Genomic DNA, 23,593 nt, shown 5'->3' with positions numbered 1-23,593 from the left:
ATTCCTGCTCATTTCCAGCGTATATGGGTACATGTCCCTTGGAAGAGATCTGAAGTTTTGGCCCTTAGGCAGACTCTACCGGATCCTCGTAAAAACCCTGCAGGTTATTACAAAGAATTATCACAGACAGTGATGCTTGTATCATGAACCTATCAGATATTGACATGCTAATGGGAAATGTAGTCCCACAGACAATATGGGCTAAGATTCGTAGAGAGGATCACGCGCAGGAACTAGGTGCTACTTGGGATGTTATAACTACTACAGATAGAGACCAAGTGGGTGGCGCAAAGCCTGACGCTCTGATCTCGGAACTCCCTGGTAGAATCATTACGTTAATGAAAACTATGATGCCTGCATTGAGAGTTAATTGGGATAAACTAGCAGCATGCAAACAAAAGAAAGATGAAAGTGTCTCTGACTTCTTTGATCGTTTCGAGGAGACATTTATCGACCACAGTGGTCAAGACATGGCTACAGAGGGTGGACAGCGATTGTTTGTGGACAAATTTATATTCAATTTGCTTCCCGAGCTGTCACACAAATTAAAAGATTCAGAAAGTTCATGGGCTGTTTCTTCTTCTGCCCAGAAATTGGCCACAGCGCAATATTATGAGAATAGGGAAAAGGAAGAAAAAGAAAAGCAAGAGAAAAAGACGAAAGATTTAAAAACAAAGGTTCTCTTGCAACAAGCCTTTCCTCCACGTTATGCTCAGCCTCAATTTCAGCAGCCTCCGCAGTTTCAGAGGTTGTATCAAAAACCTGAGCCATACAATCCGCGACCTTTGTTAGGTCCTAATCAATGTGCCTATAGTAGAGAGGAAGGTCATTTTAAGAATAGTTGTCCGGTTTTATTGCAGCGAAATGGAGCATTATCTGCTCCACGAGGTCGTGCTGGCCTCCAGTCAGCAAACAGAGGTAGAGGTTGGGGTGTGTTGGCTCAAGAACAGCGTGCCCTTCCTTCTCCCAATTCCATGAACTACTTTGATCAGCAAAATGAGAGGTCTGCACAGTATTACAATGAAGACCATTATATTGAAGGCGAGAATGAAAGTCTTCATGCTAACTAGGACAGCCATGGACAAAGTAAGGGAGTTGTGCCAATCCCAGTAGATCAAAATGGACCTTATATTAACGTCACTACAATGGGTGTTTCAGAGCCATTTCTTCTGGATACTGGAGCAATGAGAAGTTCTATCATTCATTCTAAACTCCCTGGGGCACTATTGTCTGGCTTAACGAATGTTTCTGTAGGATTTTCTGGCGCCCCTGTTCGCAATCCCGTTTCTTGCCCTTTGCCTATTTCAGTTGGTCCTTGCTACAATATATTGTTCTCCTTCTGGCGTACATCTTACTTTAGGACGGAAATTGATCTCCCCAATGTATTTGTCAAGAAATCAGTTTCCACCTGAATTACTTTCTCTTCCAGCAGCGCTTTGGTCCACGGGTCCGAACGATGTGGGTTGTCTTGAGATTCCACCTTATGTTGTCACCCTCAAGTCTAATGTTGAATTACCGAGCATCCCACAGTATAAAATTTCTGCTGAAGGTGAGAAAGCGCTTTTGGGAATCATTCATGAATTGATTCAGAAGGGTGTGGTTGAAGAAACAAGAGGTAACACATGCAATAGTCCTATTCTTCCTGTTCTCAAACGCACTGATCCTTCTCAGCCTCCTGTGTATCGTTTCGTAATTGATCTGCAGGAGGTAAACAAAATAGTTGTCGCACAATTTCCTGTTGTTCCAGATATCACTACTTTGTTGACAATGATACCTTCCACAGCGACTTGGTTCTCTGTTATTGATCTAAAGAATGCCTTCTTTAGTATTCCCATTGCAGAAGAGAGTAGGGACATTTTTGGTTTCTCCCTTGGAGGCTGAAGCTTCCGGTTTAAGCGCGCACCTCAAGGCTATTATGAAAGTCCCTCTATGTACAGCCAAGCTTTAAAATGTCATCTTGATACTTTTCATTTGCCGTCTGGTGCTGCTCTTATCCAGTATATGGATGACTTGTTATTCGCCGCCGATTCAAAAGATATCTGCAAAGATGTCACTATTGCATTGTTATGCCATTTGTTTAAACTGAATCCCAAGGTTTCGCCTTTCAAACTACAATATGTTTGTCAAGAGGTTACCTATTTGGGTCATCTCCTATCAAATGAGGGACGACGATTGACACCAGAACGAATTTAAGCAATTACGCAAATGTCTGTACCATCCACACAAAGGGAAGTACGTGCCTTTCTGGGTATTACTTCTTATTGTAGACAGTGGATCCCTAACTTCTCTCTTATTGCCAAACCTTTGTTGGCACTCACTTTAAAAGATACGCCTCAGCCCCTTCCTTGGACTGATGAGTGCCAAAAGAGTTTCACTGACTTACGTACCGCTCTGTGTTCTGCTCCTGTACTAGGCACTCCAGATTACACTAAGCCTTTTACGCTCTATGTTCATGAGAGAGAAGTTTGTGCATTGTCAGTTTTAACACAACAATTTGGAGACAAACAGCGACCATGTGCCTATTTTTGGGCCACATTAGATCCTGTAGCTAAAGCATTGCCTAGTTGTCTCAAAGCGACAGCAGCAGCAGCAATTTCTATTCGGCAGTCTGCTGGAGTGGTGTTGGATAACACTCTCATTGTTATGGTGCCACATGCAGTGGATACTTTACTAAACAGAACGAAAACGCAGCATCTTACGAGTGCTCGTCTAACTGGATACGAGCTGACGCTTTTGGCTAGTCATGTACACCTCAAATGATGTAATACCCTGAATCCAGATACTCTGTTCCCCCTTCCAGATGAAGAAAATGTTAAAGAACAGCATGATTGTTTCTTCCACACTGAGGAAGAGACAAAGGGAAGAATTGACCTAAGAGACACACCGCTAGAGAATCCGGATGGAACTCTATGGGTAGATGGTTCTTGTTTTAAAATGCCTAATGGAGATACAGTTTCAGCCTATGCTGTAACTACTTTACATACAGTTGTGGAAACTGCACGCATTAGACACAATTCAGCACAAGCAGCAGAATTAATAGCATTAACAAGAGCTTGTGTATTGTCGAAAGGGAAAAGAGTGAACGTATACACTGACAGCCAATACGCTTTTGGTGTAGCGTTCAACTTTGGGCGTCTCTGGAAGGAAAGGGGTTTTCTCACTTCACATGGCACCAAAATACAACATGGTCAGTTAGTGACTAATCTCCTCGAATCACTTGCCTTACCCACCCAAATAGCGATCTTGAAGTGTAGTGCACACAAAAAGATTACGGATGATGTTGTTCGAGGAAATGCGTTTGCAGACGAAATAGCGAAGAAGACAGCGAGAGATTCAACAAGTCGAATGTATGTGGCAGGTCCTGCGAATTTGGTCAGAGAGAGAGGAATGTATGAGAATACAGTGGAAAGTGTAAAAGCGATTCAGAAAGAGGCTTCAGAGAGGGAGATAAGCAAGTGGAAAGAAAGTACGGGAATGTTAGATGAGATGGGTTGTTGGGTGGAATTATCTGAACATCAACGTTGGCTGTTACCAGATGCCTATGTTCTCCCAGTGGTTACTATGGCACATGGTCCAGCCCACTTAAGCGCAAAAGGTATTTGTAAACTTCTGGCTCCAGTGTGCCAGAATGAAGGTATCCCAAAATGTGTAGACAATGTAGTGAAGCACAGTATTGTTTGTTTAATGTACAACCCGGGAAAGGGAACCCCAACTCCAGCGGGTCACTTTGCTCCTCCGACATATCCATTTGAGGTGTTGCAAATCGATTATTTTAATATGGAGCGATGCAACAACCTCAAATATGTTCTGGTGGTAGTATGAGCCTTTTCAAGATGGATAGAAGCATACCCCCTAAAGGATAACACAGCCTTATCCACTGCTAAAATCCTTCTAAAAGAATTCTTCCCCAGGTTTGGTTTGCCGCGCATTGTCTGGAGTGACAATGGGAGCGAATTTGTTGGCCAAGTCATGCAGAAAGTTTGTGCAGGTCTTGGTATCAAGCAAAAGTTCCACGCGGCAAATCATCCACAGTCAGCGGGTTTAGTAGAATGTTACAACGGAACCTTGAAGTTAAAATTAGCAAAGGTGCAAGCATGTACAGGACTCAATTGGCCCGATGCTTTGCCGTTAGCTCTGCTATCCACCAGAACTGCATTACACTCTCGTTTGGGACTTAGCCCTTACGAAGTGGTTTTTGGTCGTCCGGCTAACATATGGGGAATCCCTCACCCTAAGAAATACTCAGACTTGCCATATCCAATGTTGATTGACTATCTGCATGATCTTACGACTAAATTGCGTGTTCTCCATCAACAGGTTCAGAGTGCTCTGCCGAAGGCTTCCACAGACCCAGGTCATTCCATCCGACCAGGTGACTGGATTTGCGTAAAGAATTTCCAGAGGACCAGCAATTTGGAACCCAGATGGCGAGAGCCCCGAATGGTCCTTCTCACCACGAGAACAGCAGTTAAAGTCGAGGAAAGAAAAATTGGATTCATGGTGTGCATTGTAAGAAAGTGCCTTTGCCCTACGATTAATGGGTACGCAGAGGTGTTGGTGACTGTGAAAGTGAAAGAGTTCCACGATTCGTACCCTTCAGCGATGCACACCTGAATGGGACACTGTCTGAGAAAAAGGACGACGACATTTTACAGGAAGCAATTCCATCACATCGTCGCTTGGATACGACTAATCCACGAACATTGTTCCAAGACCAGAGTGTTCCGGGGAAGGAACGATACGATTTAAGACCTAGACTAAAGAACACTTAAAAGATTTTTCAATTGTGTAGTATTCTGTCCCGGTTGCAGGGTCACGGTAGGAGTCTGAATCACGGCCTGAGTAGTGGCAATAGGCCTGCAGGACCTGTAAGTGTCATAGGACGGCAAACAATCGTGATTTAGCGATCGAGGAAGATTGCCGTGAGCATCCATTAGAAAGATGGAAACTACACTAGGCAAAAGAGAGAGAAAAGATGAAATGAAGAAAGCATCCTGTAAAATAATGTACAGTCGTTTCAGCATAACTTTATGTGTTATTATATCATTGTGTATTGTTTTGGCATTTATTGGTTGGATTATTTATGCTTTGCAGCCAAAAGTTATCTCCCCTTTTTCCTCTGTGTCTTCTCCTACTATCTCTCCACATCTCTTTCATACTCTTCCTCCACATGAACTCATTTGAAGAACTGAATATTATAACAATTCCTTTATCCAGCTATTACATCAGCACCAGTTAGTGGTCAATACAACTGACTGTTGGGTGTGTGGACTTATGCCACACACCACAGAGAAAGGAATGTCATATTTAGTTCTCCCGTTCTCTTATGAAGGTTCTGCTTGGGCTTATTTTGTCATTTTCTCCAATGCTTATCAAAGCAAATTCAGACGATCCGTTAGTTCACATGTTAGTGATCCGGATTTTAGTCATAGTTCTTTAACTAAGGGTATGGTAGCTATGGCTAAAATCATGGAAATGAGTAAAATCTCCATTGATGAAAGAAAAGTGTACACTAACTGGAACGTCACTCAATATATGTCGAGTCTTAGTGGTAAAATTAGAAAAGGAAAGTCTTCGCCGATTTGGACTATACCACATCAGGGTAACTTCTGCTTACAGATAAACGATCGCTCTTCTTACACCATACAAAGGAATAACTGCCCCTACACGTACATTTATTCCTCTCAGAACTTGCCTCCTCTAGTGCCGTCTCAAGGCACCTATTTCATCTGCTATAATAGGGCTTATACTTGGTTACCAACGGGTTTCTCTGGTACTTGTTATATAGCCTTTCTTCTTCCCCCTACTTACACCGCTTCCACAAATCATCATCGAACCCGATACGGCAGAGGGATTATTGATTCAAAGGACACAGCAGGACAAGAGGGAGGAGATTTCCTTAAAGGATTTCTTCCCTTCTGGGGTCCAATGGCTAACAGCAGAAATATCAAGGTAACTAGTCCGTGTCGTAGAAACTACAATAGACATCACTGTAGGTGCCTTAAGCAACATCACGGAAGAAATACAGGCGGATCGTCTTATGACATTACAAAATCGAGTTGCCTTAGATTTTGTTCTTGCCGATCATGGTGGAGTATGCAAATTGATCGGGTCAAGTTGCTGTATTTTCATACCTAATGACGCTCCGACAGTATACCAAGCTATCTCCAAGTTGCACATAATCTCTGAGTCTATTCATCAGGACGAAGGAGATTGGTCTTTTACGAAGTGGTTTTGGGGACTACTGTCCAAATGGGGTTGGAAAGCATTGACGTTTCTTGGCATAATTTTGACCATTATTTTCTCCTGTTGCCTTTGTATGCACTGTGGTCCCGCTATCTGTGATCTCTGTGCTACTATTTGCATCCCAAAACCCAAACCACAAGTAACAGAAAACATAAGAATGATGTTACAGCAACAGCTCGATGACCTCATGGCTATCGACGTGGACTCAGATTAGCATGAGTCTATATTGCCTGAGTTCTGGCAAAAGGAGGGTCTGAGGAACTTCGATTTCTGATTGCGATCGAAGCGACTCGCCATTTTGTGCTCCGCCACCATTTTATGTTGCCATCACTCAGGCAGCACGGCGAACAAAGTCTATTCTGCTTTTTCTGCAGCCTGGTGTCGAAATACGCCTTCTGCCTCTATTTGCAAAGCTGGTGTTAGAACTAGCCGATTACACTAATCCCTGTCTGGCTTTCCTAATCCCCGTCTCAACTATCTGTTGGCTCACACTATTCTTCCCTGACCGTATCTTATCGACTGGCCTTCACTGTCTTCTGCTAGCATTCTCTCGTTTCACAACTGTCCTCCAACACACACAAACGTATCTCGCCACCTGCAAGTTAGTTACCAATCCATTAATAAATTAACTTAAGGGAGGGATGACAAACATAGTTGGAGGAGAGGTCTCTTCGAGTCATCTGACACTTTTGTTTTCCAACTTTTCCTATTGGTTCCATCCTGTTTTCTAACTTTTCTTATTGGCTCTTTCTGTGTGTTTTGGGAGTGCTTTTGGTCAATGTATACGAACTCTATACAGTATAAAACCCTGTGCGCCACAGAGTGAAGTGGCAGTCTCCTGAGAACCTACTTTGTGTACTTCTAGGATAACTGTACTAGCTGCAGCTAAATAAATCTGATCTTCTAACGCCGACAGAGTGTCCCGTGTCTCTGTGTAGCTAAGCAGGAGAACTCCGGAGACCTGGGTGTACCCTGCGCCGCCAAGCCCAAAAGGTTCTGGTTCTTCACCATGTCTACAACCAAAATGAATTTGATCTTGTGTGATGTAACCAATGCTCATGTAAAGCACTCCAATACCTGACAAGTCTGCACTATATAAAACTGCAAATACACAAAAAATAAGTGTTTTGCACACTTCTGTCATTGGGCTACATGTGGGCTACATCTGGGTGGTATTTGTGCTGCATTTGGGCTCTTTTGTCTCTGGTGGCCATCCTGGGAGATTTATTTGTTATGAAGTTTCCTAATTTCCTCATTTACTGCAGTCTCCTCAGTAGGAAATGCTTTCAGTTTTTTACTTTGATTCCATCAAGAAGGTATTCAGATATGTCACACATTTGCCATAAATTCTGAATGTTAGCCCTCTAGTTGCTCATTAGATCACTGTAGAAAAGCTACTGCTCACCACGGAAGTCTGCTGCTGGTATTAAAAGTGCATGTTTCAGTCTGCATATCAGAATTTTTTTATGAAGTAGAAGAGGATTTGAGAAGTCACTCAAAATGTGCCCTAATTTTTCTTTCTTCACCACTAATCATAATTTCTATGGCAAAATGAACACCCCCCATTGTGTTCCTTTTTAAATTAAATGTTTTAAGTGTTACTAGTTTATTCCAATCAAGATGGCTTCAGGTGTGCCATACTTTTGTCATAAGTAAGACAGCAAGCGCTCTAGTTGTTCTTAAGAACACTCTGGGACATTCTGTCATTGGGCTATACTTGGGCTACATCTGGGTGATATTTGGGCTACATTTGGGCTCTTTTGTCTCTTGTGGCCATCTTGGGAGATTTATTTGTTATGAAGTTTCCTAATTTCCTCATTTACTGCAGTCTCCTCAGTAGGAAATACTTTCAGTTTTTTACTTTGGTTCCATCAAGAAGGCATTCAGATGTGTCACACATTTGCCATAAATTCAGAATGTTACCACTCTAGTTACTTATTAGATCACTGTAGTAAAGCTACTGCTCACCAGGGAAGTCTGCTGCTGGTATTCAAAGTGCATGTTTCAGTCTGCATGTCAGAATTTTTTTATGAAATAGAAGAGGATTTGAGAAGTCAAAATGTGCCCTAATTTTTCCTTCTGCAGCACTAATCATAATTCCTATGGCAAAATGAACCCCCAGATTGTGTTCCTTTGTAAATTAAATGTTTTAAGTGTTACCACTTTATTCCAATCAAGATGGCTTCAGGTGTGTCATACTTTTGTCATAAGTAAGACTGTTAGCGCTCTAGTTGTTCGTTAGAACACTCTGGGACATTCAGTCATTGGGCTATACTTGGGCTACATCTGGGTGATATTTGGGCTACATTTGGGCTCTTTTGTCTCTGGTGGCCATTTTGGGAGACTTATTTGTTATGATGTTTCCTAATTTCCTCATTTACTACAGTCTCCTCAGTAGGAAATACTTTCATTTTTTTACTTTGATTCCATCAAGAAGGCATTCAGATGTGTCACACATTTGCCATAAATTCAGAATGTTAGCACTCTAGTTGCTTATTAGATCACTGTAGTAAAGCTACTGCTCACCAGGGAAGTCTGCTGCTGGTATTGAAAGTGCATGTTTCAGTCTGCATGTCAGAATTTTTTAATGAAATAGAAGAGGATTTGAGAAGTCACTCAAAATGTGCCCTAATTTTTCTTTCTGCAGCACTAATCATACTTTCTATGGCAAAATGACCCCCTCATTTTGTTCCTTTTTAAATTAAATGTTTTAAGAGTTACCACTTTATTCCAACCAAGATGGCTTCAGGTGTGCCATACGTTTGTCATAAGTAGGACTGTTAGCGCTCTAGTTGTTCTTTAGAACACTCTGGGAAGCTGCAGTAGAACACAAAGGAATCAACTGACAGTCTCTGCCCTTGTTGGATGTACATGTTTTACTGAGAATGTCAGACTTCATTCTCACATGACTGAGAAAGATAATGTGAATTTACTGAAAATATGCTCTCAGTTTAGCTTATAGATCACCTTCCAAACCTCTGTGGGAAAAGCATGAGAAAATAGTTTCTCTCAAACATGATTCATGATATCACAGCAGAAGGCTTTTTCACATGGTAAAATCACCTTAGAACACACCACAATTCCTAAAATGAGTATGGTACCATCAACAAATGATTTATAATGTAACTAAAGTCTTAAAACCTTCTATTAACTGCAATGACTTTTAATGAGGTGCTATCATGTATATTGGTCCCAAGATGGCTGCCAACTCTTCTTGGATGAAGTGCTGACAGCCTATCAGATCTCACGATGAGATGTGTGGTTAGGCTCCGCCCAGATATATATGTGATTTTACTTTTGATTTTCTCAGGAACTACTGAATAGATTTACACCATTTAAGCAAAAGGCACCAGTCAGAACTGAGGACTACCTGTTTGCCAAATTTCAAGTAATTCTGTTCAGCCGTTCGGGCTGTACCTTCGACTAAAGGTCCTATGGGAAAATGCATGGGGAAAACGCGTTTTGGGACCCCCCTTTTTTCTCAGCCCCCGCTTGACGAATCACCCCGAGACTTTCAGGGTAGGAGCTGAGTGGAGCGCCCCATTAGTTTTGAAAAATTCATGAAGATAAGCCAACCGGCGCCAAAGCTATTCAAAATAGAATTTTCAGATTTCCTATGGGAACTCGGTCCTAACTATAACTATCTACTGGCGACCGCCAGTAGATAATATATGTGTATATATATATATATATCAATATGTAGATATATATGTACATATATTTCTCCACAATTTGTCCCTAGATATAGATGCACTTGTCACCAGGTACTTCAATTATTGTGGCACAAATCTACAATGCCCTTTGTTTCCTATTGCCCACCTCGGACTGCCAAAGTCCTTGATCAAAGGCTGGAAATGCAGAAACACAATCACATGTAAGACGCTACTTATTCATTCTTCAATTGTCTTTATTGCCCTGTGGTGGGCTTTTTCAACTAAAACAAAGCATTCTGGAATAAGTAGTTTCGTAATGCCATTAATAACCCTTCAGTGGGTGTTGTGATGCAACATATTTTATTCCAATTATTGTTATGCCCTCCAGTGGGCCGCCGAAGCCGAATGAACAGTTTTTTATTAGTCTTCCATATACCAGCTCTGGCAGTTCCACACCTTAGACCCATATTTGTGTGTGCAGTGCGGGGGTGCTTTCTATACAGCTGGACTGCCGTCAATATTTCTCCACAGTTTGTCCCTAGACATAGACGTACTCATCACCAGGTACTTCAATTATTGTGGCACAAACTGGCAATACTTAGGCTTTGTTTCCTCTTGGCTAATACCTTTCTGACTGGCAAAGTCCTTGATCTCTTTTTACCCTTTTGATAAAACCAGTATCGTTATCACATTCTTGGCTGACTTCAAATATTGCATCATAATGAGTCGAGCACTGGGTGCATTTCATAAATAGACAGATTTTGTCGGTTGAGTCCTGTTCAGGGCATTGATTCCACGTTCTGCCTGAACCAATCTAAGATCAACTTGCAATGCATCAGAATACCAGTCAGTAGTTGCAGGGGTTAATTTATTTCCACACTGATTTCTGTCTTCTTTTTGTTCTTATGTTATGCCACTGCCTGATTAAATATTTGAATTTTTAAATTGTTGTGAACATTAACATCGACACTATGTCATCATTGCAAACAAAAGAAATGCTAAATAAATTCTATGCATATTATAAACATAATTTAACGTAATTTACCTAAAAAACAGTTCAAAGTAATCTTTCTAAAGATTAGACTTAGTGGGCCCAGTGATGCAGCACAAGACTCGAAACTAATCTTTATCCTTTTGCTTTGCTCAGAAAATGGGTCCGCACAAGTGACTCATTCATCCTTCATCGGGTTTCAGTTTGCAGAGTGGGACTCTACTAGGAAAGAGGAAAGTATACTTTGCCAGTCTACTTCAGGGGCTTTTTACTGAGCAAAACAAATACGTCAATCAGATTAATGCGTATGTTTGGCAATGTGATGAATGTAACGTCTGGAGCTGTTTTATTTTGTATATTTAAAATTAAAGGTAGCTCAATTTATACAAATGTTGTTCATTTATATTTCCATTTCAAGTCTTTGGAGTATAGAAATGAAAAGTATTGTTCATAATTTTTTCACAATTTTGCTATTTTACAATAAGTCAAAGTAATTTGTCTTCCCCTTTATCATTTTTTACTACAGCCCTTATTTAGAGTTTGGCGGACATCTACTCTGAAACAAAGGTGACGGCTAGCCCGTGTGCCGTATTACGAGGGCATGATAACTGCATTTGCACAAACATAATTTGAAATGCATAACTTAGTTTTGAATACACTACACTTTGGCGTGAAGCACCTACGCATTTCTATAGTAACGTAATGCACGTGGCGATGGACTCCTTTGCAGGAAGTATCTGGAAGCATCATACATCGTTAGTGTCTCAGCATACCAGAGCAGTGCATTCTCCATTGTTGTGACAGGTGAGACACATCTTGCAATATGCAAATGTTGCCTTTATGGGTAGTGGAGTGACTACCATCTTAGAAAATTACCCAAGCCACAATGCCCTTAGTCGTTCCCACAAAGATTGCCTCATAATGACTGAACACCACCCAAACAAAGCAGACCTGTTTTGAGTAGGCATTCATTCTCTACATCCTGACTGATTCCCTAGTACTTTAGATTGGAATCTGGTTCTTTTATCAGATAGTGTCATCAGCGATAGAGTGATCTCTTGCTGTAGCATCTGTAGATTCACACCTGAGAGGCACCCATCTCCTTTGTGGTACAGCCAGAAATGGAAAATCTGAGACAGTATCATGATGCCATTCAGTGTGGAACACCGATGCAGCTGGTATCTGTGCATTTGTTTTTCCTGAAATTATCCGGCCCTCAGTGCATACATTAACTATGGAAATCTCTGAGACATGCATGAGCTCTACTCAGCACAGCTCAGAAGAACAAAGGCCATACCTGCTGAGTCAGGTCTACTCTAGAGTCCTCCAGGGCCACAACTCCATGTCTTGCCCTCCGAAAGGATGTCTTCCTCCAGAAATATGACTAATTGCTGTACAAGTATGTTGTTTGTGCCACAACACCCGAGTGTAAACTCTGTATTCTTCACTGCAACATACAATGTGCTTCTTGGGTACCAGGTTATATATCTGTACGCAAACTCTTGCATTGCACACCTACTGTTAGAAACTGGGATTCTGATTGGCACAATGTCCAAGAGGGAACCACAATCCTAGTCAGGGTAAGTCACAACACACCCTAAATGATCCTGTACTCACCTTCTGATAGCATGGCACAGACCAGTCTGGCTAAATTTAAGAGGCAATGTGTAAAGTATGTGTGCAACACTTCATACAATCACACAGTGAAAACACCACAAAAAGTCACCACAGCAGATTAGAAAATTGATTTTGATTTTATAAATAAAAGAAGACCAAAAAGACAAAAATTCAATAAGTAGATCCTGTGATATGCAATTTTAAAGATTGAGGTGAAAATACTGCTTAAAAGCGCCAAGTGCCAACTGTGGTTTTCTGGTCATGCTGGACCAGGAAAAGGTCACAAGTTCAGGCCAACTGCGATTGGAGAGCGAGCTGGTTACAGGGACCCTCTTGGCCCCGCTGAACACTGTACCTTCCCCAAGGCTTCATGTCGTCTTTTCCAAGAAGCAATGTGGTGAGGGTTTGCGGGCTTGGCTCCGCTGTGCTTCGGTCTCAAGGAGCTGTGTGGCAAGGGTTTGTAAGGCTTGGCATTGCTTTGTGTCGATCCTGGGTAGGTGTGAGGTGAGGCTTTGCAGGGCTTGACGTCACTGTGCATTGGAACCAATGGACTGGCAGATGCGAGGTGAGGCTTTCCGAGGCTTCGGGCTGCCCAGCTTTCATTCCAGTGAGGCTGGCAGCTGTGGGGTGAGACTTTGTGGAGCTTCTTGTTGTTTTGCATCAGTTCCATTCAGGCCCCCAGAAGGTAGAGAACCTTATTTCCAATTCCAAGGGTCTAGGACTGGTGTGGCACCATTGGCAGGGCAGACTCACAGCTTGCAGAATCCAGATGGAGATGCAGCTGATTCAAGTCTTTGATATACCTGAGACTTTGGAACAGGAGCTGAATCCTTGGAGTCACTCGGGGTTCAAGTGATGCAGGTCCTGTCCTTCTCCTCAGGCAGAAGAACAAGAGGCAACATGGCAGTTCAGCAAGGCAAGAGTACAGCGAGGCAGAGTTCAGCAAAGCAATGGTCCAGCAAATTAGCAGTCACTCCAGCATCACAACAGCTCTTCTTCCTGGCAGAGTAGTAACAGGTCCACAAGAGTACTGAAGTCATGGGGTCAGAGGTCCAGAATGTATACCCAGTGGTGCCATTGAAGTGTGGTAGACTTCAAAGAAAGATTTGAAAAATACTGAGGTTCTCCCTTCCTGTCCTGGCTCCAGACACACTACATGGGTGTAAATAATTATTTTTGTGGGGATAGAACACAGCAATATCAGGTGTGAAATTCAGTCCCTCCTTCCCATCCTACTCAAAATGGCCCATCTGCATGCAGATGACCCTTCCTTTGTGTGTGACTGTCTAGAGGGAATGCAGGAAGCCAACCATCACCCAACCCAGACAAGTATTCCAGAGACAGGCAGAGGACACCAAATGGCAAAAAAAAGTAAATACCAACTTTCTAAAAGTGGCATTTGCTAAACTGGAATTTAAAATCCAACTTCACAATAAGTTGTGATTTTAAATTGTGAGTTCAAGGAACACAAAACTTGAAAACAGTATTTCTTAACAATGGAAAATTACACTTAAAAGATGTAATAATGCATTTCCAATATTATCCAACGAGAGACATAGGCCTTGCAGTAGTATCCAATCAAACATGAACGTTTTTCACTACCAGGACATGTAACACTTAAAAGTACATGTCCCACGTTTCAAATACTTGCACCCTGCCCTCTGGGCTTTCCATGGTCCACCGAAGGGGTGACTTATATTATTAAAAAGGAAGGTTTAGGCCTGGCAAGAGGTTTCACTTGCCAGAATGACATGGCAGTTTAAAACTGCACACACAGGCTCTGCAGTGTAAGGCCTGAGACATGGTTAAGAGTTTTTTTTCATTGGTGGCACTTAGTACTGCATGCCCTGGGCATAGTATTTTATTTACAGGCCCTGGGCACATTTAGCGCACTTCACTAGAGGTGTATATGTACATTAAATATTCCAATTGGGTATGAGCCAATGTTACCATGTTTAGAGGAGAGAGCACATGCACTTTAACACTGGTTAGCAATGGTAAAGTGCTGGGAGTCATAAAGTCAGGAAAGACATTGTCAGACAAAGAAGAGTAAGGCAAAACGTTTGGGTGACCCTGCAGAAAGGGTAATTTCAAAAACCCAACTATTAAATAACCTTGCTTCTCACATTGACCTACGGGCAAAGCTTGTACATGACCTATTGATTTTATCTGTTGAGTGATGTCTATTTCTCATTCAAGGCTTGAGAGCATCAGAGCAATTAATAAAGAACATGTTAAAGTCAATAACTAGAACATTGTCAGAAATGTGGCGATTAACTTGGAGAGATGATACCATCACTAACTTAAACACTCCATGGTTAGGCTAAAACCCAGCTCTTAGACTATCTCTGTCCAATCCCTGGTAGCTGCAGCACAAGAGAAATGCAATTCCTAAAATAAATATGAGTTAATTTCAAGCAATACCAAGTACCAATGGTTTTAAAATAAAAAAATAAACACATTAGAATTCCCCAACTAAATTAGAGGAATAGAGAACAATGTGTAATGACCAAAAAATGCAACAAAACAATTCCGGTCAGATAAAGGGAACTGAGTATATGAGTTTAAAAAAAATGTAAAACTGGCGAAAAGAACCTGAAAAAGTAGAAGTGCAATGTAAAGTCTCAGTTGTGATTGACAGCGACATATGAATGATTTTAGGCTGACCAAGATGGTGTAGAAAATGGATACACAAATTTCAGCAGCCCCCACCAAATTTTTATATTCTGTCTTAGTATATTTTTGAATGTTTATGGAGGCGAATATCTTCCAGCATGGTGAGGTCAAAGACTGAATCTGGCATTGATCTCTTAAAGTCAGATATGTCATCACTGAACTCCAGCTGAAGCAGTTAGATTTGGGAAAGAATAGGACAAAGCTGGATATAATAGCTAGTAAGGTCACTGCTGGGTGATGTTTCCTGTCTCAACCTGGTTCAAGGTTTTTCCTTCGGACTAAGTCACATTTTTGTTCTTAATATTTATCAGTGCAGCAAGGCTTGAAGCTGCAGCCAGGCATGGCTCAATTAGGCTGAAAAAGTTTTGATCAGGACCACACATGCATTGTTAGTCTACAAAGGGTCCAGTCCTCAGTGTTCAGCTGATTCGTTTTGGATTCATGACTCCTGATTTTATATCCCTGTAACATCCAATCATGAAGTGAAATACTTAAACCTTTGTTCCAGTCCTATACCATTGGGAGTCAGGATTCTTTAAGTTATGTTTTCTAATTATGGTCTTTTTTCATTAGATGTTGTCTTCCGAGGTCCAGACATATTCTGAGGAGGTGGTGGAGTGGTACCCAATTTTACCATGTATACTAGCCAGTGACTGGACAATTTCCTGGAGCCAATCCTGACCACTCTCTTGTCCTATCTCTTCCACCGTCTTTTCAGCACTCCCACAATAGTTTAATGTGACAATTTACAGAGAATTCCAAAATCCAAAGTTGCCATTCCCTTGCCCATTTGGAAGACCTCTGGCTCTTTTCAACCCATTCCCCTATTCAGCTGAGGTGCCCTTCTTCTGACAGGGTCCAAATTGATTTTGTCTTCTGCAGGGGCTTGAGCCAGATAGACCACAATGGCCCTGGAAATGAATGGGAAACGTTCCTGAAAGGCCCATTTAGCAATAACAACAGTTGATGGACAGAATGCAGTACAATGTCATACATTCACCCCAGTACAAAGATCTGGGCCTAAATCCATCGTATTTTTGCTCACCATGCCATTCCAGGTTGAACCCAGCCATATGCAAATCAGTCTTGACCCTGTGCCTCATGGGAAAAGTCCAGCCCGAACTGCCAAGCCAGGTCCTCCCTGAACTGGAACCAAGCATCCTAGTACCGGTTTCGGGGTTTCACCCCTCTTCAGCCAGGATAGATTGATTCCAGTGGCATGGAAAGCACGGGACTCACGTCTGAGCATACCCGTCCCACTCGGGGTACAAATGCAAAAACAACAGTTGATGGACAGAATGCAGAACAATGTAATACTTTCACCCCAGTACAAAGATCTGGGCCTAAATCCATCGTTTTTTTGCTCACCATGCCATTCCAGGTTGAACCCAGCCATATGCAAATCAGTCTTGACCCTGTGCCTCATGGGAACAGTCCAGCCCGAACTGCCAAGCCAAGTCCTCCCTGGACTGGAACCAAGCATCCTAGGACCGGTTTCGGGGTTTCACCCCTCTTCAGCCAGGATAGCTTGATTCCAGTGGCATGGAAAGCACGGGAATCACGTCTGAGCATACTCGTCCCACTCGGGGTGACAAATGCAAAAACAACAGTTGATGGACAGAATGCAGAACCCTAAGTCACCAAGTCAAAAGAAGAAATGCTGCGGCTCTCATTTGTTCTGTCTACTGTTACTATTCATCTCCCAGATGGCTAATTCATATTAAGTGGGTAGTGGTTGAAAATACTCATGCCTTATTGGACACAGAGGCCAAACCATCGTCCTATGGGAGCAGGGTTGTTAACTTCCAATCAAAAATTTGTATAGAGCTATTGGAGTAGGCCTGAGAACCACATTGGTTCTACACTATTTTGTTCCTTAGGCAACACAAAATACACTTCCTTAAAGTCACTTTTCCAGCAAAGTTAAAAAATTGATTTTTTTCTCTTTGATTATTTTTTGACTACTATTCAAAAATAATTTTGAATAATTTATTTACTATTTATCAAGGTAGTGGTATAAAGTATTGATTTTATTTATATCTAGGGGTGTAAAAATAGCTTTGGGCAATTGTCCACTGTGAGGTCTTAGAGTATGTTTCATTTGTACATATTAATCACCTATCCCTACAGGGTTTAGAAGGCACACTTTATTGGACTCATCTAATATATACAAATAGGCTTTTCTACATAGCAAGGCACTTTTACCTCCAATGTGTCACGTTAGTGATTTCAACCTGCACCCCCACCTGAGCACAATGTTGCTCCTAGCAGCCATACATTTTTATTACATAGGAGTATGGCGTCTCATTTTGCCTTTTAGCAGTTTTTATATGGTTTACATTCCTTTCCTATTTACTGCTTGTCTCTTCAGACTTTGCTATATTAATACATTCATCTATATGGAGCCTTCCTCAGTCAGAAGAGTGCCTCTGCCAATGTGTCTTCCCTCCTCAAGGACTCTACTACTGCTGCTTCTTCCAAACGCCAAAAGAAGGAACCTCATGGAGGAGATAAAGCTTATAAAACTGTTTGTGATTGACACTAACGCTACTCTTCAGAGGCTAGAAGAGAATTGGTCCAATCTAGATTCGAGAGTGTCCGCAGTGGAACAGAAGATCAGCGACACTCAGGATGTGATCCCTCAGGTTGCAGCTTTGTCTAAAGAGATTGCTCTTCTCAAAACGCAAATGGAGGACTTGGAAAATCACAATAGGCGCCACAACCTTCGAATTTATGGTATTTCTGAGGTCTGGTCAAAGAGTTTTTCTCTTTCAGGATGTGGCCCGTGTCACTTCTGCTCATCATAAGGAGTTCCTTTCTTTTCGCCCTGCCCTTCGATCCATAAATGCTAGATATGGTCTGGTGCACCCTTGCTTTTTTAAAGTCACTCAAAGAAAGGACCTACTCTTTTGATCATCCTGAAGATCTAAGACAATTTATTTTTCATCATAAAGGAGAAGAGATGGACTTTGGAAGGGCCTAAGCACTGTCTCCTCCTGTCTTAGTTTCTCTAGCTTAACTTCTCCTAATCTACTGGCTCTGGTGATATTCATCCTCTTTCGTTGTTAGTTGCGGCCTGTTGTTGTATTTGCTGGTTGCTGAAGTTTGTCTGCCTTCTTTAGACGCCATTTCCTAGTACTTTTTGGGTTTCTCTCCACAGATGTCTTCTGCCCCGTATAGACTCCCTTCCTTGATGTTTCCTCCTTCCTGCCCTCCCATCCCGCTCCTAATGTTCATCGTTACTCCTCATGTGTGGTAAGTGTTAATTCCTTCATCAAGTACCCTTGTTACAGCTGTTTGCTTGTTGTACATTTATCATTTTATTTTTATGTTTTATGTGTCACCGGTATTTTCCTTGTTCCCGCCTCTTGCTAGGTTCCCCTTTTTCCTATTTCTCTATCTAGTGGTTCCTGTTGCTTCTCATTGTCCTCGCTGGCTTTGCCATCTGCCTTCATGGTGCAGCTCCCTGCCTCCTCATGATATCCTCTTTAGTCTGGATATGGATTCTGACTTTCTTGGCTGAAGTCTCCTGGCTTCTTGTTAACTTCTCTTTGTTGATCATTTATATTCACTCCCTTTTCTTCTTTCTTTTTCTTTGCCATTTCTGTCTTTTGCTCTTTGCCTTCTGGCTCCTTTCCTCTTTTTTCTTTCTCTAATTTATCACCTTCTACTACTCTCTTTTGTTTCCCACTTGTGATGACTCATAGTGTTCGCATTGTCTCCTAGAATGTAAAGGGTCTACGTAATCACGTCAATACACAAAGGAGACTTACACATCTCTCCAGATTACCTGTAATATTGCGATGTTACAAGAAACGCATCTTAATGACAAGGATGTTAACTCTCTTAACAAACAATGGGTAGGTTATGTGTATTGTTCCCCAGCTAAAGATGAGAAAAATAGAGTGTTGATACTATTCCATAAGTCCCTCTTCCTTACTATAGAAAGGGTGGAAATGGATACAGATGGACGATGGCTTCTTCTTCATACACTCATAAATAAATCCCCTATTTATCTCCTCAACATTTATGGTCCCACAGGTATTTATTCACAGTTCTGGCAATCCATGTCACATACTCTTCACTCATGTTCTGACTCATAGTGGGTGGAGATTGCAATCAGGTCTTGGACCCTTTTACCGATAGGAAATCCGCTTCTAGGTATATTCCCAATAAAATGCATAAAAACCTTTGTAAGCACAATACGTTCGAGAGGCTTGGTAGATACCTGGAGGATATATAATCCTGACTGTTTGGAATTCACCTTTTTATTCTCCCACTCATAATTCTACATCTAGAATTCATTATATTTTTTGAACCCACATCTTCTCCCCAATTTACACCATGCTGAAATTGGATCCATACTTATTTCCCATTACGCTCCTGTCTTTATCAATTTAGATCTTCCCTCGGTACCTTCCATATCCAGTGAATGGCGCTTTAATAACTATCTTCTCAAAGATCCTACTTTTATTGGGTGCATCAAAGATTTCCTGTCAGAATTCTTTTTCTTTAATGCTACCCCGGATACTCGTTTTCATACTATTCGGGACGCTTTTAAAGCGACAGCCAGAGGCTTTATTATTGAATGTGTGGATGTTAAAAAGAAACAATATCGTAAGGAGTCTGCCTCCATTCTGTCTTCCATTAAGCAACTGGAACACGCCTATTTTTTTCCAATTATGAGGTTAATCTTAAGAACTTGGTCCAAGCAAAATTGAAATTTAATAGGAAATCCACGGAGGAAGAGTCCGGGACGTTACTAAAAATGAATTCCAAATTTTATGGTGGTCGCAATAGAGCTGGTAAATTGCTGGTGAACTATTTGAAGGTCAAATCTCTAAGATCTAGAATAGTTCATATGATTGATGATAGTGGTGTTAATTGCTTCAAAGATGAGAAGATAGGGAAATGCTTTACAGTCTTTTATAAGACCTTATACACCCCTGAATCTTCCCCTTCTGACGCTACCTTGGATTCATTTTTTGATTCATTGCCTCCCAGATCTTTCCCCTCCCCTGATTGCTCTATATTAGATATAGATGTGTCCCTTTCTGAGATTAAGTTAGCCTTAGCTAAATTATCAAAGGATATGGCCCCTGGCACGGACAGCTTTACCATCGAATTTTATTCCTGCTTCTCACAGATCTTTTTGCCCTATCTTTTATCTCTTTTTCAGTATTTTATTACTCACAATGGGGCTCTTTTTTTGAAGCCATGATTTTTTTAATTCCCCAAAAAGATAAGGATCCCTCTTCGTGTGCCAATTATCGCCCCATTTCATTAATCAATTTAGATTGTAAAATTTTTCCTAAGGTGCTGGACCTCCGTATCAAAGAGGTACTTCCAGAATTGATTGGTTCTGAACAGACGGTGTTCGTTAAAGGAAGGACTTTAGCTGACAATTCCAGAACTTTTCTTAATATTATTGATCTAGCATCTAAGAGTTCATCCCCCGTTGCCGCTATAACCCTTGATGCGGAGAAAGCTTTTGACTGCATTCACTGGCTTTTTATGATGCACGCCCTCAATTGGCATGGCTTTGGTCCCTCTATCTTGTCTCTTATCAATTTGTTATATTCCTCCCCAACCTCTTCAGTTTTTGTTAATGGATCTCAATCTTCTTATTTCACTTTACAACGAGGGACCCGTCAAGGTTGTCCTCTTTCTCCCTTGCTCTTTATCGTCTCTCCCTTGAACCTTTTCTTCACTCTCTGTGTCACTCCTCTACTTTTCGAGGTTTTAAACACAAGGCAATTGAAATCAAATTTACCACTTATACGGATGATATTATGCTACACATTTCCGATCCCTCTACCTCTTTGCCCACCTTTACAGATCTCTTATCTTCTTACGCTGTCTTGTCTGGATACAAGTTAAATTTTTCTAAATCCGATGTGCTTCCATTAAACAAATATTGTTTAAAAAGCATGTTTGATGGGACTGATTTCAAGTGGAACATCAATAGTATCACTTGCCTGGGAAATAAATATCCTTCTTCAATTGTAAGAAAGGTTCAGCTTAATTTGGAAGATTTTCTATTAAAAGTGAATAACATGGCAGGAAAATGGTCCCCCTTATTTCTGTCATGGTGGGGTAGACTGGACACATTCAAAATGATGATCTGTCCATGTTATCAGTGAAACTTCCATTACATTTTTTCAAAACTCTTAATGGTGTTTTGAATAGATTTCTCTAAAATAGGTGGAAATCTCATATTTGTCTATCTTTCCTGTCTGCTACTAAGGATCGGGAAGGTGTCTATTTTCTCAATTTTCACCAGTATTACTCCTTCTTTTTAATCCGTCAAACGTTACCTTACTTGTCCTCTTCGAAAGAACCACCCACATCGGTTTGGCATAGATTGGAGGAATCCTTGATTCACCCTTTCCCTTTTTTCTCGTTGGCTAATTTCACTCATCCTCCTCATTCATTTAATTCCCCAACCATTTCACAATTTATTTCAACCTTCTATCCGGCCATACGCAAATCTCATACACCTCTTCAAATGTTCCTAGACTCACCTCTTTGGTATAATAAATCCATGAAACTTTCCAATGGTATTATTTTCAGAAAAGATTGGGCGGCTAGGGGGATCTTCCAGGTTAAACATGTAATACATGGTTCGCTTTCTTTTTCGTTTTAGGAAGTTCAATCTAAGTTTTGCTTGTCTGCTGCCTCACTTCTTAGGTACGACTCTTTAAGATTGCTTTTAACTAATCAGTTTTCTCTCCTCTCTGGATTTCCCCCCTCCGCATCAGACCCCATTTTAGAACCCTTATCCACCTCTCTTTGCTTTCGGGCCTCTCATATCTACAAATATCTTCATTTCTCTTCTCCCAATCGCCCCAAGAGTAAAGTTGAACTTCTATGGGAATCTGATTTGCAGCGTACCCTCTCTATTCACATGGAACTCTATTTGGGCATGCATGCACCATACTTCATGTACTGCCAGTACCACCAAGACTCTTTATTAATTTTTATCAGCGGTTGTTTTTAACTCCATTATCTCTCTCCAAGTATAGTTCTGATTTATCCCCGAAGTGCTGATCTTCTAAAAACACCCCCGGCACGTTTATACACTCCTTTTTTCTTTACCCTAGAATTTTCTTGTTTTGGACCAATGTATGTGAATCAATCTCCTCCATTTGCTCTATCAACTTTCCTTTTGATATCTACTCTATATTCTTGGGAAGTAATTCTGCAAATTGGTTTGGATCTCACAGGGTGGGCATTTTTGTGGATTTGTTAATCGCTATCGCCTTTGAGGTAATTACCTCTAATTGGAAGTATGTCACCAAGGTCTCTTTTTCTGCTTGTTGGAACCTTCTCTGCTATCACCACAGGCCGAATAGAGCCTCTGCCATCACATCTCAACAATTTTTTCGAAGGAAGCCTTCTGGTCTCCACTCACCAACTATTTATCCTCCTCTGCATTACGTGACAAAGACAGTCCCTTTGTTTTTTAGCCGCCATGAGTATTATGTTCCATTTCTTTCATATAGTTCTTATAATTCAATGTATGGTTCTTATTCTGTTTTCAGAAATTGTATAATGATTGTACCTTGATAGTCTTACATATGATATTTGGTAAGGATGTTGATTTCTTTTTGTTCTTTTTTGTTTAGTCTTTCCTTTTCCTTTCTTTTCTTTTCTTTTCTTTTCTTTTCTTTTCTTCTCCTCTCCTTTTCTCTTTCTTTCTTTCCACTCTGAGCATTTCATAATGCTACCTTGTTATAAGGTACAACCTTTCACTATTGCTTTCATCTTTTGGTTTTAGTTTTTTGACAATGGTAGTTATTTTAAGTTCTCATTCTACCTCGCTGTACATTTTGCTTGTTATACTTTGCTATTTCTCTACAACTGTTGCTGTAATACCGTACCTATGTTATTATCTGGTGCTGGCAGCAAGTACAAGCCCTTCCACCATCCAACATGCTTTGTGAGCATTTCAACCAAACTGGGTACAATATTAGGGCAAATCTATGACTCTTGACAGCTTAGCTCACTGAATGTTAAAATAGAATCAATCCGGGCATAGCTTTGATGCGTCCTCCTGACGAAGGTGAAGCCTTGAGCTTTCTAATGATCCCAGCACTGAACATCTTTAGGATCCAGGGTCCGCATTAAGAGATTTAACAGTTCCTTTATTTTAGTCCCCTTTCCTATGTTTCTTCATTGCACCTCCTTTGTGCATGTAGCGGATAGTGTATCTAAATCTGTCAGGACAACATAACATTTTCCCTCTAATATGACAGAAAGTAATTGAGATGGAGAGCAGTATTGTTTCCTTCAAATTTCTCTGATCTTCTTTTATGGTTATAAGGTACATGGCAACATTTTTAACCTGAATATTCTGATATTCAGCCCTGTGGGGTCGCAGCACAGATGATTTGCCCTGGGAGTGGTG

The sequence above is a fragment of the Triturus cristatus genome, chromosome 2_2 (genome assembly GCF_964204655.1).
Source record: "Triturus cristatus chromosome 2_2, aTriCri1.1, whole genome shotgun sequence".
Classification (NCBI taxonomy): domain Eukaryota; kingdom Metazoa; phylum Chordata; class Amphibia; order Caudata; family Salamandridae; genus Triturus; species Triturus cristatus.
Note: the sequence above shows the minus strand (reverse complement) of the source record.